Genomic DNA, 17752 nt, shown 5'->3' with positions numbered 1-17752 from the left:
CAAAGATCGATTGGCCGATTTCTCCAACCCTAAGGGCCTATTTATACTATGAGCTCCTAGGGTTTCACCTTAAACCCTAATTGGATAACTTAGCCTCAAAGCAATCCAAAGATCCTTCTAGATAAGGCCTTGGACGATTTTTAAGATATCCATGTCCTTAAAATCGTCCCTTCCCATATCCATAAGAATTCATAGCCCTAAACACAACTATCACACATCTGACAGTTTACGCCCCTTTATTCAATTAATCTCTTTAAGTCACCAAATTAATTCTCAATTAATATATATGACTTATATTATTCAAATAATATTATTATTCCTTTAATATATTATTCTCATAATATATTAACAATAATATCTCTGCTCTCTTAACAAATCATCCTGTCAAGTTGCTATGGTGAATGCAACCCAAAAGGACCATGCACAATCGAGTCAAGTACTTACCAAATATAGTTACAGCCTTAGACACTAATCCAATAGTCTCCCACTTGGATAAGTCTAGTAACTATATATGCAAACACAGTCCGATTAGCAATCGTAGCTCTCAAAGATGCTGTCAAAATATGATCTTATCAGTATCTTGTCCTTTAGATAAGGGATCGTACAGTCCTCTGTTTAGATATTATGCGGACAATCTTATGGAACTTATTGTCCAACAATTGCTTTCTCGATCTCCGATTCATTTGACATAGAACTTAATTAAACACATCAATTCAGTCCTGACCGGGCCCGACACAAGTCAAATCAAATCATCGAAGGGCCCTGATATCGCTTTTAGCCTCTTAGGATAAAAGTAACAGATAAACTTCGACTTATATGCATTTACTATTTACTAATAAATTATACACAACAATGTGTTTTATGACATCAATTCACTGATGCGGCTTCGCATTATCAATGCACAACCAATTAATAAACAATAAATCATATATCTTGGTTTTAAAACCATATGATATTATCGTCTTGCGACCACTTGTGTCTCATTCCAAAAAATGATTCCAACAAGCACGGGTTTATTCCAATGCTCAAAAATTGTTCATAAGCACTCATGAACATTGCAGCAAACCTTTGCTATGTCTAATACCTTGTAGACAATTGTGACATCCCCAAAATCACGGCCAGAAAAGACCGATTTCATTTATGCTTTTTAAAATAATTTCAAAGTAAATTCTTTTGATTTAAAGGAGTTGCGGAATTTGTTCCCAAAACAAAATATGATAAAATAATATTTATCAAAGCCTTTCATCAAGAGATGCATTTTCATTATATAATCAAAACTCGGGATGTCATGTTCCGATACAGACCATAAAGCATAAACGATAACATTACAATTCATTCAACAAATATATACATATACAGACTTGTAAACAAAACAACTCGATGATTCATCCATCTTATGCCCTTGCACCACTTCCTGTAATACAAATAAAACAGAGTGGGTCAAGCTTGGGAGCCTGGTGAGCATATAGGGTTTTCAACCCTCAATAAATAAATTATATTTAATTTCACCAACCAACAATATCCCGATTACCCATTCCCGTTATGCTCACTTTACGTCCCTAAAACAACATCTATCTCAAGGGACCTAATCTAGGATTTTCATCGGGACGGACATTACTGCTAAGGGGTTTCCTCAACAATAGATATCCTAAAGGCAACCATGAGGGGGATAGAGTACACCGGTGAACACATCGTTCACAACACCTACAGGTTATGAACCTGCTAGCATTCCATAGGACTGTCTAGAAAGAGTCTGTGGTTGTTATCCATACTCCGCTGAATAACTAGATCAACAACAACAACATCGAGGCCTCTCATCTGTTTATCACACACCAATTATCTACCCATGTTCTACCCAACATATTAGTAGATAGAAATATATATTTTTATACATAGTTTAAAACCTGTATAGCATTCCCATTCAATACATATTCCACATAACAGATGAGGCACACCCACATAACACGTACTTCATAGAGAATGAATCATATCTGTGAGATAAAAGAAAGTGAATATACATTCACACACATAACAACAAAAATTACACACATAACATGTATTTCGTATAAAATACTTCATAATTATGCGTTAGAAGAAAGTAACTACACACTCACTTGATCAGAAGATGATCGGACAACACTACGACTTATAGAAGTAGTATTCTTCAATAGATCTGGAAGATCTTCACAAAAAACCGGGCTTCTCGCGAGCAGAGCTTCGGCTCGGGAATTGCACTTCTCGGGATCTTCGGGGCTTCGGAACTTGCTTTGGGGATCGGGATTGATACCAGGGCTTCGAGATACTTCTGGCATGTAAAACGATGCAAAATGAGAGAAAGAGAAGAGAATTTGGCAAATGGAGTCGGCTGCCCTCGCAACCCTTTTATAGGAGGCTGAGGCCTCGCAGTACGCTGGGCGTACAACTTTACGTGGGGCGTACGCCTCGGTTCGTCATTGCATGCGTCATCGGAGCATCGAGTCCGAGGCGGTGCATGCATCGGGGTACGTTGGGCGTACTCAACTACGCTGGGCGTAGTTCGGATCGGATCGATGACTCCCCCCCTTCCTTCGGATAATATCGGAATTTAATAATTAAATTTTAATTTTAATTATTTAATAAACTTCGAAAATTCATATCTTCTTCATATGAACTCCGTTTTTGACGTTCTTTATATCCACGCGTAGGCGAGACTTCGCTCTACAACTTTCGTTTAGACTCCGTCGGCTAATTTTAAATTTATTTTTATTATTTATTTTTAGTAGGCCGGGATAAGAAAAATCCGTTATAAATTCATAACTTCTTCATCCGACGTCCGTTTTCGCCTATCTTTTCACCAATGCGCTACTATCAACGAGATCTTCGATTCCCGTTTAGATTGTTTCAACCAACAATCACTTGATCTCGAATCGAGTATTCGGACTGCATACTGCTAAGTCGAAACTTCAGAAAATCATAATTTCTTCATATGAAGTCAGATTTGGGCGTTCTTTTTATGCACGCACTCGGTTTAACGAACTCTACGACATTCGTTTAGATCACTAAGGATAAATATCGCTCTAACATAAATTTCACTTTTTACGTCATTCAACGTTGCCGGTTCTGTTGCGAAACTTCGACAGGTCATAACTTCTTCATTATAACTCGGATTTCGGCATTCTCTGTATATTCGGAAACCTCATTTCAACTACTAAATCATTATACACAGATATCAGCTTTATCTAACATTTTATTTTGACGCTTATTTTTATTCTTAATTACATTAAGACACACAATCAAGCACAAAACACATAATACTCAAATAATACACTTTTATTATTTCAAAACGGGTTACAAAGGTTAACCTAGACTATTATATCAACATTAATGACAAACCCAGAAACACAGGCGTTACAATTCTCTCCACCTTAGAATGATTCCGTCCCCGGAATCACACATCAACAAACAAATGCGAATAGCGACCCATCATGTCACTCTCCGTCTCCCATGTGAGATTCGCCCCATTCGTGTGTTTCCATCGGACAAGCACTAACTCGACCATCTTGCGTCGCAACTTCTTAGTCTTTCAGTCAACGATTGCCTCTGGTTCTTCAATCAACCTTTTGTTCTCATCGATTCTCAACTCCGAAAGTGGAATCATGTCGGGAACTTCTCCTGTGAACTTCCTCAAATAACACACATGGAAAGTGTTATGAATTCCATTCAGTTCTTCTGGTAGTTCGTGCTTGTATGCTTGGTTCCCAATCCTTTGAAGAACTTTAAACGGTCCAATAAACCTTGGACTTAATTTTCCCCTTTTACCAAATCTTATAAGTCCCTTCCACAACGAGACTTTAAGTAAAACCGAATCCCCAACATCAAAAGTTATCGGTCTTCGCCTTTTGTCAGCATAGCTCTTTTGACGATCCTGAGCTGCTAACATTCTTTCCCTAATTATTTTCAACTTTTCAGCAGTTTGATGGACTATCTCCGGTCCCATAAACAGCTTTTCCCCAGCCTCAATCCAACAAGACGGCGTACGACACTTCTGTCTGTACAAAGCTTGATAAGGTGCCATCTTTATGCTCGAGTGGAAACTATTATTGTAGTAAAATTCTACCAAAGGTAAATGTTCATCCCAGTTACCTTGGAATTCCAGGGTACATGCTCTCAGCATATCTTCAGGTGTTTGTATCGTCCGTTCGCTCTGACCATCAGTCTGTGGATGGTAAGTTGTACTTAAAAACAACTTGGTACCCAATTCCTCTTGTAGACTTTTCCAAAACCTCGAGGTGAAACGACTATCACGATCCGATACAATCGTTAACGGAACACTGTGAAGCCTCATAATTTCCTTCATGTAAGAATTCACAAGCTTTTTCATAGATCATCTCTCCTTGGCCGCTATGAAATGCGCACTCTTAATGAATCGATCAACGACCACCCAAATCATGTCGTGACCATTCTTTGTTCTGGGCAGTTTAGTGACAAAATCCATTGCAATGTCTTCCCACTTACCCATAGGCACAAGCAATGGTTCTAAACTCCCGTACGGTTTCTGATGTTGTGTCTTGACTCTCACACAAGTCACACACTCGGCCACATACTTTGCAACATCAAGCTTCATCGTCGGCCACCAGTAGTAGGGTTTCAGGTCCCTATACATTTTAGTGCTACCGGGATGAATCGAGTACATGGTCTTATGAGCTTCTTCCATCAGAAGATCTCTGACTCCTCCTGTCTTAGGTATCCAAATCCGATCTTGGAACACCTTCAGTCCATGACTGTTTATACCGAACACCAACGTTTTGCCCAAACGTTCCTCCTTTCGGTCATTCTTCTCAGAATCTTCCTCTTGGGCTTTCCTTATACTTTCCACAATGGTCGAGACAACTTCAATTCTCAACGCTCTTGGCCTTTTCCTTTCAAGATTGACTTTCCGACTGAGAGCATCAGCAACAACATTAGCTTTACCAGGGTGGTAAAGTATCTCACAGTCGTAGTCCTTAAGTAACTCTAGCCAGCGTCGTTGCCTCATATTCAATTCCTTCTGATTAAAGAGATATTGGAGACTCTTATGATCAGTGAAAAGTTTGGACTTCGCGCCATAGAGGTAATGCCTCCATATCTTCAGAGCGAAAACTACCGCTGCCAACTCCAAATCAGGAGTCGGGTAGTTCTTTTCATGCTCTTTCAATTGTCGAGACGCATATGCGATCGCCTTATCTCTTTGGGTCAAAACACAACCCAATCCAACACCAGACGCATCGCTATAAACAACGATGTTTTCAACTCCATCGGGTAGAGAAAGTATCGGTGCCTCACATAGTTTCTTCTTTAGCTTCTCGAATGCTTCTTTATGCTTATCATTCCAAGCATAAGTAGCTCCTTTGTGGGTCAAAGCTGTCAATGGACTAGCGATCGAAGAAAAGCATTGGATAAACCTTTGGTAATATCCGGGTAGTCCTAAAAAGCTTCGGATCTCTGTGGGATTCTTCGGTTGCTCCCACTTTGTCACGGCTTCAATCTTTGCCGGATCAACCATTATACCTTCTTGGTTGACCACGTGACCCAAGAATTGGACTTCTCTAATCCAAAAATCACATTTGGAGAACTTAGCATATAGTTTCTCCTTCTTCAAGACTTCTAACACTTCTCGCAAGAGTCTGCTATGCTCTTCTTGGCTTTTTGAAGAAATCAGAATGTCATCTATGAACACTATCACAGATTTATCGAGGAACGGATTACACACTCTATTCATCAAATCCATGAATGTTGCTGGAGCATTGGTTAGTCCAAACGATATAACCAAAAACTCGTAGTGGCCATATCGTGTTCTGAATGCAGTCTTCTCGATATCCTGCTCTTTCACCTTTAGTTGATGATATCCTGACCTCAGGTCGATCTTTGAAAAATAACTTGAACCTTGTAGTTGATCGAACAGGTCATCAATCCTCGGTAGCGGATATCTATTCTTTATTGTTGCCTTGTTCAGCTCTCTGTAATCGATGCACATTCTCATACTTCCATCTTTCTTCTTCACGAACAACACCGGAGCTCCCCAGGGTGATGAACTAGGTCTTATGAGACCTTTGTCCAATAACTCCTGAAGTTGCATCATCAGCTCCTTCATCTCCGTCAGTGCTAATCGATAAGGTGCTTTTGCTATTGGCATCGTCCCTAGTAACAAGTCTATTCTAAACTCCACTTGTTTATCAGGCGGTAATCCGGGAAGATCTTTGGGAAATACTTCCGGATAATCACATACGACAGGAATGCTTTGCATCGCCTTTTTCTCCTTCTTAGCATCGATCACAAATGCTAGATACGATGTACATCCTTTGGCCAAACACTTTCTGGCTTTCATCAATGAAATGATTCCAGAATTTACTCTGCGTTTATCTCCATACACCATAAACGACTCTTTCCCTGGTGGGTTTACTTTGACAATCTTTTTCTTGCACAATATCTCGGCGTCATTGGTGCTAAGCCAATCCATTCCAAGCACGATGTCGAAACCGTTTAGTTCTATAGGCAATAATTCCTCGTGGAACTTATTCCCATTTAAGTCAATTAAGATGTTTTTCATATGATGGCTAACAGGTACAAACTTGCCGCTAGCAACTTCGACTAATAAGGCATTATCTAGTCTATCAACAGGCAAAGCTAGTTTCCTACCAAATTCGCGCGAAATAAAGGAGTAGTTGGCTCCAGAATCAAATAAAATTTGGACAGGCAATGTGTTTACGAGAAAGGTACCTGAAGCGACATCAGCTTCATCTTTAGCAGCTTCCAGTGTCATTTGGAATGCTCTCGCCTTCGGATTTGGCGGAATGTTGGGTCTAGCTGCCTCCTTCTTCTTCGGGCAGTCCCTCGACATGTGTCCCTCCTCACCACAACCATAGCAAACTTTCGTAGAGAGGGTGCATTCATTGGCATAGTGCCCTGGCTTTCCACATTTTTAGCATGTGGCCACTACCTCACACTTTCCATGATGCTTCTTCTTACATTTTTCGCACCACTTGGCTTCGCCTCCACTTCCCCTCGAACTAGACTTCGAGAACTTGTTTTTCTTGTTGGACCCTGAAGTTCCATCGAACTTCCTCTTTTCACCAACCTCTATCCTCTCCAGAACCTTTTCCTTCTGCTAGGCCTCCACATTTTTAGCTGCTCGAACAGCTGTTTTCAGAGTAGTTGCCATCTTGACTGTTGGACCAAAGTCGGCAGGTAGTCCATTAGCAAACCTCTCAATATTAGAGAGTTCCTTTGGCACTAGGTACGGAAATAACTTCATTTTCTCAGTGAATGCAGTAGCATAGTCGTCTATGCTCATCCTCCCTTTCTTTAAGTTTTGGAACTCATTGTTCAGATCAATCAGATCTATCTCTGAACAATACTGCACCCTTAATTGTTCCAAGAACTCTTCCCATGACATTTTCAGGGCTTCTCCTCGTGGAATAGTATCTGCCAGCAACTTCCACCAACTCAAGACTCCAGTCTTCAGTTGTCTAACTGCAAAGACGGTCTTCTGTTTGTTGCTACAGTCGCAACTTTCAAATACCATCTCCATTTCGGAGATCCAATCCATAATCTCAACAGGCTTCGGGCTTCCAAAAAGACTTGGCGGCTTGGCACCCAATAAATTCTTGTACATTCGCCCATACTTGTTGTTTCTCCTTTCTGGATCGTTCCTTCGTTCTCCTTGAGTTCCAACTTGACTCACCATGCGACTATTGTTCCCTTCCTCCGATTGCTCGGGAATCAATTCGGGTTCCTCAATAGGTATGATAGGTTCGTCCCTATTATCATACAACATCTGTCGCATTTCATCCCTTTGTTCGGCTAACATAGCCCGAATCATGGCTTGCACCCCAGCCATCGTTATTGGTTCTGGTGTTGTTGCTACAATAGGTGCTTGCTCAATCACTGGTGGTTGATTCCTGTTTTCATCCGCGTTTCCAACGCCACTTCTGGTTCTCACCATTTTTGATCTACACACTGAATAAGGTGAAATTAGATCCTCATTCATGATAGATATTCAAATCATCCTTATTACTCCGAAACATTTACATGTTAGTTCTAATACCATAGACATACGCTCAAAATCCTACACACATAAGGTTTCCAGATCTAGTCGGCAACAGACCATAGATCGAAACAAATAATATCATATATGGCAACATATAACATTTAGCACATAAAAGCATTTTAGGCAGCTTCCTAAAATAAACTAGTGCTCGTGTCTGAATTATAACAAGCACACATCTAACAACCTTCACTTAGCATTCTAAGTTTAAGTCTAGGAATCCTACAAATTCCTAGTTCGCTTAAACTAACGCTCTGATACCAACTATGACATCCCCAAAATCATGGCCAGAAAAGATCGATTTCATTTATGCTTTTTAAAATAATTTCAGAGTAAATCCTTTTGATTTAAAGGAATTGCAGAATTTGTTCCCAAAACAAAATATGATAAAATAATATTTATCAAAGCATTTCATCAAGAGATGCATTTTCATTATATAATCAAAACTCGGGATGTCATGTTCCGAAACAGACCATAAAGCATAAACGATAACATTACAAGTCATTCAACAAATATATACATATACAGACTTGTAAGCAAAACAACACGATGATTCATCCATCTTATGCCCTTGCGCCACTTCCTGTAATACAAATAAAACTGAGTGGGTCAGACTTGGGAGCCTGGTGAGCATATAGGGTTTTCAACCCACAATAAATAAATTATATTTAATTTCACCAACCAACAATATCCCGATTACCCATTCCCGTTATCTTCACTTTACGTCCCTAAAACAACATCTATCTCAAGGGACCTAATCTAGGATTTTCATCGGGACGGACATTACTGCTAAGGGGTTTCCTCAACAATAGATATCCTAAAGGCAACCATGAGGGGGATAGAGTACACCGGTGAACACATCGTTCACAACACCTACAGGTTATGAACCTGCTAGCATTCCACAGGACTGTCTAGAAAGAGTCTGTGGTCGTTATCCATACTCCGCTGAATAACTAGATCAACAACAACAACATCGAGGCCTCTCATCTGTTTATCACACACCAACTATCTGCCCATGTTCTACCCAACATATTAGTAGATAGAAATATATATTTTTATACATAGTTTAAAACCTGTATAGCATTCCCATTCAATACATATTCCACATAACAGATGAGGCACACCCACATAACACGTACTTCATAGAGAATGAATCATATCTATGAGATAGAAGAAAGTGAATATACATTCACACACACATAAAAACAAAAATTACACACATAACACGTATTTCGTATAAAATACTTCATAATTATGCGTTAGAAGAAAGTAACTACACACTCACTTGATCAGAAGATGATCGGACAGCACTACGACTTGTAGAAGTAGTATTCTTCAATAGATCTGGAAGATCTTCACAAAAAACCGGGCTTCTCGCGAGCAGAGCTTCGGCTCGGGAATTGCACTTCTCGGGATCTTCGGGGCTTCGGAACTTGCTTTGGGGATCGGGATTGATACCAGGGCTTCGGGATACTTCTGGCATGTAAAACGATGCAAAATGAGAGAAAGAGAAGAGAATTTGGCAAATGGAGTCGGCTGCCCTCGCAACCCTTTTATAGGAGGCTGAGGCCTCGCAGTACGCTGGGCGTACAACTTTACGCGGGGCGTACGCCTCGGTTCGTCATTGCATGCGTCATCGGAGCATCGAGTCCGAGGCGGTGCATGCATCGGGGTACGTTGGGCGTACTCAACTACGCTGGGCGTAGTTCGGATCGGATCGATGACTCCCCCCCTTCCTTCGGATAATATCGGAATTTAATAATTAAATTTTAATTTTAATTATTTAATAAACTTCGAAAATTCATATCTTCTTCATATGAACTCCGTTTTTGACGTTCTTTATATCCACGCGTAGGCGAAACTATGCTCTACAACTTTCGTTTAGACTCCGTCGGCTAATTTTAAATTTATTTTTATTATTTATTTTTAGTAGGCCGGGATAAGAAAAATCCGTTATAAATTCATAACTTCTTCATCCGACGTCCGTTTTCGCCTATCTTTTCACCAATGCGCTACTATCAACGAGATCTTCGATTCCCGTTTAGATTGTTTCAACCAACAATCACTTGATCTCGAATCGAGTATTCGGACTGCATACTGCTAAGTCGAAACTTCAGAAAATCATAATTTCTTCATATGAAGTCAGATTTGGGCGTTCTTTTTATGCACGCACTCGGTTTAACGAACTCTACGACATTCGTTTAGATCACTAAGGATAAATATCGCTCTAACATAAATTTCACTTTTTACGTCATTCAACGTTGCCGGTTCTGTTGCGAAACTTCGACAGGTCATAACTTCTTCATTATAACTCGGATTTCGGCATTCTCTGTATATTCGGAAACCTCATTTCAACTACTAAATCATTATACACAGATATCAGCTTTATCTAACATTTTATTTTGACGCTTATTTTTATTCTTAATTACATTAAGACACACAATCAAGCACAAAACACATAATACTCAAATAATACACTTTTATTATTTCAAAACGGGTTACAAAGGTTAACCTAGACTATTATATCAACATTAATGACAAACCCAGAAACACAGGCGTTACAATTCTCTCCACCTTAGAATGATTCCGTCCCCGGAATCACACATCAACAAACAAATGCGAATAGCGACCCATCATGTCACTCTCCGTCTCCCATGTGAGATTCGCCCCATTCGTGTGTTTCCATCGGACAAGCACTAACTCGACCATCTTGCGTCGCAACTTCTTAGTCTTTCAGTCAACGATTGCCTCTGGTTCTTCAATCAACCTTTTGTTCTCATCGATTCTCAACTCCGAAAGTGGAATCATGTCGGGAACTTCTCCTGTGAACTTCCTCAAATAACACACATGGAAAGTGTTATGAATTCCATTCAGTTCTTCTGGTAGTTCGTGCTTGTATGCTTGGTTCCCAATCCTTTGAAGAACTTTAAACGGTCCAATAAACCTTGGACTTAATTTTCCCCTTTTACCAAATCTTATAAGTCCCTTCCACAACGAGACTTTAAGTAAAACCGAATCCCCAACATCAAAAGTTATCGGTCTTCGCCTTTTGTCAGCATAGCTCTTTTGACGATCCTGAGCTGCTAACATTCTTTCCCTAATTATTTTCAACTTTTCAGCAGTTTGATGGACTATCTCCGGTCCCATAAACAACTTTTCCCCAGCCTCAAACCAACAAGACGACGTACGACACTTCTGTCCGTACAAAGCTTGATAAGGTGCCATCTTTATGCTCGAGTGGAAACTATTATTGTAGTAAAATTCTACCAAAGGTAAATGTTCATCCCAGTTACCTTGGAATTCCAGGGTACATGCTCTCAGCATATCTTCAGGTGTTTGTATCGTCCGTTCGCTCTGACCATCAGTCTGCGGATGGTAAGTTGTACTTAAACACAACTTGGTACCCAATTCCTCTTGTAGACTTTTCCAAAACCTCGAGGTGAAACGGTTATCACGATCCGATACAATCGTTAACGGAACACTATGAAGCCTCACAATTTCATTCACGTTAGAATTCGCAAGCTTTTCCATAGACCATTTCTCCTTGGCCGCTATGAAATGCGCACTCTTAATGAATCGATCAACGACCACCCAAATCATGTCGTGACCATTCTTTGTTCTGGGCAGTTTAGTGACAAAATCCATAGCAATGTCTTCCCACTTACCCATAGGCACAAGCAATGGTTCTAAACTCCCGTACGGTTTCTGATGTTGTGTCTTGACTCTCACACAAGTCACACACTCGGCCACATACTTTGCAACATCAAGCTTCATCGTCGGCCACCAGTAGTAGGGTTTCAGGTCCCTATACATTTTAGTGCTACCGGGATGAATCAAGTACATGGTCTTATGAGCTTCTTCCATCAGAAGATCTCTGACTCCTCCTGTCTTAGGTAGCCAAATCCGATCTTGGAACACCTTCAGTCCATGACTGTTTATACCGAACACCAACGTTTTGCCCAAACGTTCCTCCTTTCGGTCATTCTTCTCAGAATATTCCTCTTGGGCTTTCTTTATACTTTCCACAATGGTCGAGACAACTTCAATTCTCAACGCTCTTGGCCTTTTCCTTTCAAGATTGACTTTCCGACTGAGAGCATCAGCAACATTAGCTTTACCAGGGTGGTAAAGTATCTCACAGTCGTAGTCCTTAAGTAACTCTAGCCAGCGTCGTTGCCTCATATTCAATTCCTTCTGATTAAAGAGATATTGGAGACTCTTATGATCAGTGAAAAGTTTGCACTTCGTGCCATAGAGGTAATGCCTCCATATCTTCAGAGCGAAAACTACCGCTGCCAACTCCAAATCATGAGTCGGGTAGTTCTTTTCATGCTCTTTCAATTGTTGAGACGTATATGCGATCACCTTATCTCTTTGGGTCAAAACACAACCCAATCCAACACCAGACGCATCGCTATAAACATCGAAGTCTTCAACTCCATCGGGTAGGGATAGAATCGGTGCTTGATTGTGTGTCCTTAAGATAAGGGATCATATATTCCTCCATTCTAGATACACGTATAGACCTCAATTCATATTCATAAGCACTCACGAACGTTGCAGCAAACATTTGCTTATGTCTAATACACTTAAGACAATCCACACACCAATTCACGACAGTCTTCATTCATATCTACTTCCAACATATGAATGACTGTGGCCCGAATAATTTGACTGTTCTCAACCAATTAAATTATTCAGAAAGTCAAAACATGCAAAGTGAAACACAAGAATAATACTAATCACATATGGCCTCAAACCTTTGAGTATAAATAAAACACCTTTTATTTATCACCATATCGATTACTCATTATTTGTTGTTTGGGGTAATCAACTTCTTACTTGAATTATTACAACACTTGTCCCATGCTCTTAGGATGCACACAATGCTTACCTATGGTTCTTACTTTGTGAAATAGATCAAATAAACACATTTCCAATCATACTCATTTCACAACTCCCAACCCATTCTACAAGTGAAAGAATATCAAATTCTTGCCACTTATAGAATATGCTAGATTCTAACATTTTATGCAATGATCCTTTCGTAATGTCATAGCACAAAAGTCACAATGACTATTGCCAATGAAATTACAAAATCCTCTATCGGAGATTGTTACAATACAATTCCTTAGATGTGATGTCTCTCACTCAAGGTACATTCCTTTGAACATCCTTTTGCATAAAATTTCTAATCCAGACATAGATTCTCAATATCCAATTCCCAATGTGGAAACCTTTCCATACTTACCATATGACAACTCATTCTCAATAGAATCTTATCTATTCATAATAATGTCAATATGGTCCATCCAATACTATACTTCCAACTACTCACAAGCGACCAATCATCAGCGAACTTTAGATTGTCCTTTGATAGTTGTTTAATTATCTTAGTCAAAACCAATTCTTGTCCTTTTTCCCTCTTAAGACATTTGGAAAATTTTAGAATGGTCAAATATTATAGCATTTGCAATCGATCCTTAACTCGAAGCGTATGGGACACGATGCATAATGTCTTACATAAAGATTCGATACGTTATCAATCTTCTGCCATAATATTTTATGTGCTACGTTCTCTCAATTCGAAATATGAAGAGGAATACCGTAATCATAATCAAAATTTAAGAACGCACTATGTTTCATTGACTAAATTTATTAACATTCCATAACCTAATCCTTTAGATTTGAAATGAAGCATAATATTCTCTCCCTTAATTATAGCAAAACGACTATACAACCCTTACAACTTTGCAAAGTATGACTCTTGTTTTATATAATTAATATTGCTAACTTGCAATACTTGCCTTAATAATCATACAATCATAATATTTATGCTCTCACTATCACGATCATTATTATAAACATAACACTTATGCTCCCACTAGCTTTGACATGTATTCAGAAACAACTTAACTTTCAGAAAAACAATGCCTATTGAATTTCTTTAAGTTCATATTTCTAATACCTAATGCTTTGATAATCTTTTATCAAGGCTTCTTAAACTTATACACCTTTGCCTTAGATAGTTTATATATGTGTCTTAAACAATTTAGACTAATTGTCAAATCTCATAATTCGAATCATGGAAAGGGATACCGTAACCATAACCGAATTCGAGAATACAATCTTTTTCACAATTTCTATCTTCTTAAAATCTTTCTTAGTGAAAGCATTTCCTCACAGTCATTTTCATGAAGGAGGGAATCTTATGACACTTAGATTTTAATGTTGTATGTGTTCCTATCCATGTGAATTTGTCAAAACCAAAGTTTATGACAAATTTAAACTCATATGGACCGAACTTTCTTAATCTTGATTTTTTGCCTTATGGTAACACAGCTGCCCACCATGTCTTCCAAGTAGTTAAGCAGCTCACCCTTTCCTATCAATGTACTTTCAATTGATCAAGGTCCTTGCCTTTTATGCATTCAAATGAGAACTCATAGGGCTCACATGCATAATTAACTCAATTGGAACGGCACAGAAACAAGGTAATGTCAACACGATAGGTTGTAAACCTCTACTCGTGTGCTAGTGATGATCGATAAGGTTTATTCTTGATTTGTTCTTGAAACCTTTCAAGACCATTAAGACTCCCACTGACTCCTTGACATATAAGATTCTCTTGTCAATGAACATTTCTTGACAAACAAATATTCAAGAGTTAGTGTAGCCTTTATCAAGACAAAACATTTCATAAAATTGGTCCTAGTTGGTCTTTGTCTTATCCGAGACATCACAACTTTCCAATTTTAAATGTGTGAGAATAGGAAAGCCTTTTTCCAAATTCTACATTTGATGAATGTTATAAACCTTTCTAGGACTTGTCACTTAATGTCACAATCTTAACTCTAAGACTTGTTTTAGAATGAAGTATGATTGACTTCTTGATTTAACCATTTCTTCAATTCTTGATTCCTCTTCGTATACATACACTTGTACTAAGATTTATTTAGAGGATCAATTGAGATATGGTTCTTAATCATTAATTCATATCATAAAGCATAAAAGGTACTCTCCCTTCTTCTTAGAATAGAGAAACTTTTATCTTTCTGCCTACTTGATTCTTCTTATTCGTTCTGCTATTGATTTAAACCTTTTTTAATCAATTCAGAATTACGCTTAATCTTATAAGCATAATCATATTTATTAATCCTTTAGTGAATCATGAAGAATATCTTTGTTACCCTTGTGGTGGACTTGATCAACACACAACTTTGTGTACTCGATCTCTTAGTCCTTCACTTGACACTTTGTCAACGAATTAGTCTAATTTCCAAATATGAAATTTCTCATTCATCGTGCAACCAAGTTGCATGATTCCAAGTTTCTGTCCAATTGAAACTTGGGCGATGAGAAACTCTCCCTATTTGGTAAATTCTTGACATTTCCACAATTATCATAATTAAGAATCACATCCACTCGTTGTAGAAATATACGAACATCAATTTTTCATAATGATTTCATTGCAAGGAAATTAAATAAATAAATAAATGAGTCAAACCAAAATTTATTTTATTCATAAAAGCAGCGGAAAACATTTGTCCTTACTATGTAAAATCAACTGAAAACTATGTAGTCAAAAGAAAAATTCCTAACAACTCTATCATAACTTTCTAAGCTCAAAATCTAATCTACAAATCCATGCGATCAAGATCCATTTCTTCATGATTAGATTTATCTTGCTCTTTCATCAAGCTTCCTCTCTTTTCACTGATCCTGCAAAACATTCAAATGAAATCTTATCACATCATGTATTAAGAATAAATGAATATGAACTTAATGGAATTAGATAGTGGATTTTACCTAAAGCACAGCCATACTTTTTGACTCTCCCATCTTCTGGACTCTTCAGGCTCTTAGGGCACACTTGTATCCAACACCCTTTCTCTTGGCAACAAACGCAGGTCGGTTCTCCTAGAACGTCCTCGGAAGCATGGTTGGTTGACTTTCCCAACAAATATGCTCCATTGCTTTGCCAAATCATTTCTGATTCAGCAGCAATGAGCATGTAAGTTAGGTCAATGAGGTTTGTGTCATGATCCATCATATAATACTTTCTTTTGAACTCATTATATGATTCAGGGAGTGACTGTAGAACTCAGCCTATAGCCAACTCATCAGGGAATGACACACCCAACATAATCAACCTATCGATGTGTGATTTCATTCCTAGAACGTGGGCACACGCGGGTTTACCATCTTCATGTTTCATTTCCAATAGGGCTTTAGTGACATTGAACCTTTCAATTCTTCGATCTTGTAGGTTAGGGAGAATAATTGGAGGAGGAGGAGGAAGTGAAGCATGATCTCTTGTTCCTCGATCGAATCATGGAATATCATCTTCGTGCGGAATGCTTGTTCCACGGGATTTAGGGAGACCATAGTTGTCGAACTTTGACATCTACAAAACAGGAGAAAACTGTCACACCCCAAAACCACGAACGGCGGAAACGTTCAGGGGTGGAGGACGTCACGTACAGTATCACAACAGTGTAATATAATAAACAAGCAACAACATCATCCATTGCATTATAAGTAAAGTTTTAATACATGTGTGTTCTTTCACTGTAGTAAGACACCAAAAATATACAATCAAAATAAAAGACGAGACTTTTCTGCTCCGTCTTCTCAAAACCTGGCCATCATACCTGTCTACTGTTGACCTGAGAATACAAGTTATTTTGAAAGAGAGTATCAGCTTTAAAGTTGGTGAATTCATAAGAAATTAAGTGTCGTTGTCTTGCTTATGAAAATCTGTTATGAAGGCCATGTAAACCTTTAAATGAAAAATGTTGATGTAAGTATGAAATCCCTAGAAAATCCCTTATTTTCTATAAGTATGAAATGTAGTCTTCTACCAAGACCCGAATGTTTTGTTATGACAATGTAGTCTTCTACCAAGACCCGAGTGTTTTGTAAGTAAAATGATAGTTTTCCTTTAATTGTTTAGTACTAAAGTACTTAGTCTAACTCATCGTTTATGTGAAAGTATCACAAAATAAAGTAAACAGGAAAATGTACGACTGTAAGTGTTGTCATTGGGTACTAGGACTAACACAACATCGCATTAAGCGAAATATGTAACCTAATGAACATCCGAAGATTGTCCAGAAAAAGTAATAATGTAAGTGTCATCGTTGGGTACTAGGAGAAACACAACATCGCAATAAGCAAAAGATATAACCTAATGAACAATCGAAGATTGTCCACTTGTCCTCTGTAGCAGCAGCAGGTGGGTGGAGAGGTTAGCCCCGGTTATCGATCTACCTAGTATAAGTAGTAACCTTAGACCTCCGTAGATGGTCATCGACCACTGGTGCTAATCAGTGGGGTTCGGAATGGTAAGTCCCGCCGAGCTATCCCATTGAACCGGGATAGGAAAGATAATTTACACAGTAAGTACTAATAAATCATCCACGTAGTTCTAAGTACAAGTATCCAGGTAAGTGAATACAGGATAATGCACCTATGTAAAAGTGTTCCTGTATGGTATTCATGTATGTGTGCCCATGTAACAGGTAAGTATATGTAAACATATTCATGTATCAGGTAAACATCTGTAAGTACTCATGTATCAGGTAATGTACTAGTATAGATTCATGAATGAACTGACTCTTGTGTGATTCCTTATAATAGAAGTAATGTTTGATATCTTCAAATTATCCCTATGATAATTTACTGTAA

This window comes from Lactuca serriola, chromosome 9, assembly GCF_051521515.1.
Source record: "Lactuca serriola cultivar US96UC23 chromosome 9, Lser_US96UC23_V15, whole genome shotgun sequence".
Lineage (NCBI taxonomy): Eukaryota > Viridiplantae > Streptophyta > Magnoliopsida > Asterales > Asteraceae > Lactuca > Lactuca serriola.
This window is presented reverse-complemented; position numbering follows the sequence as displayed.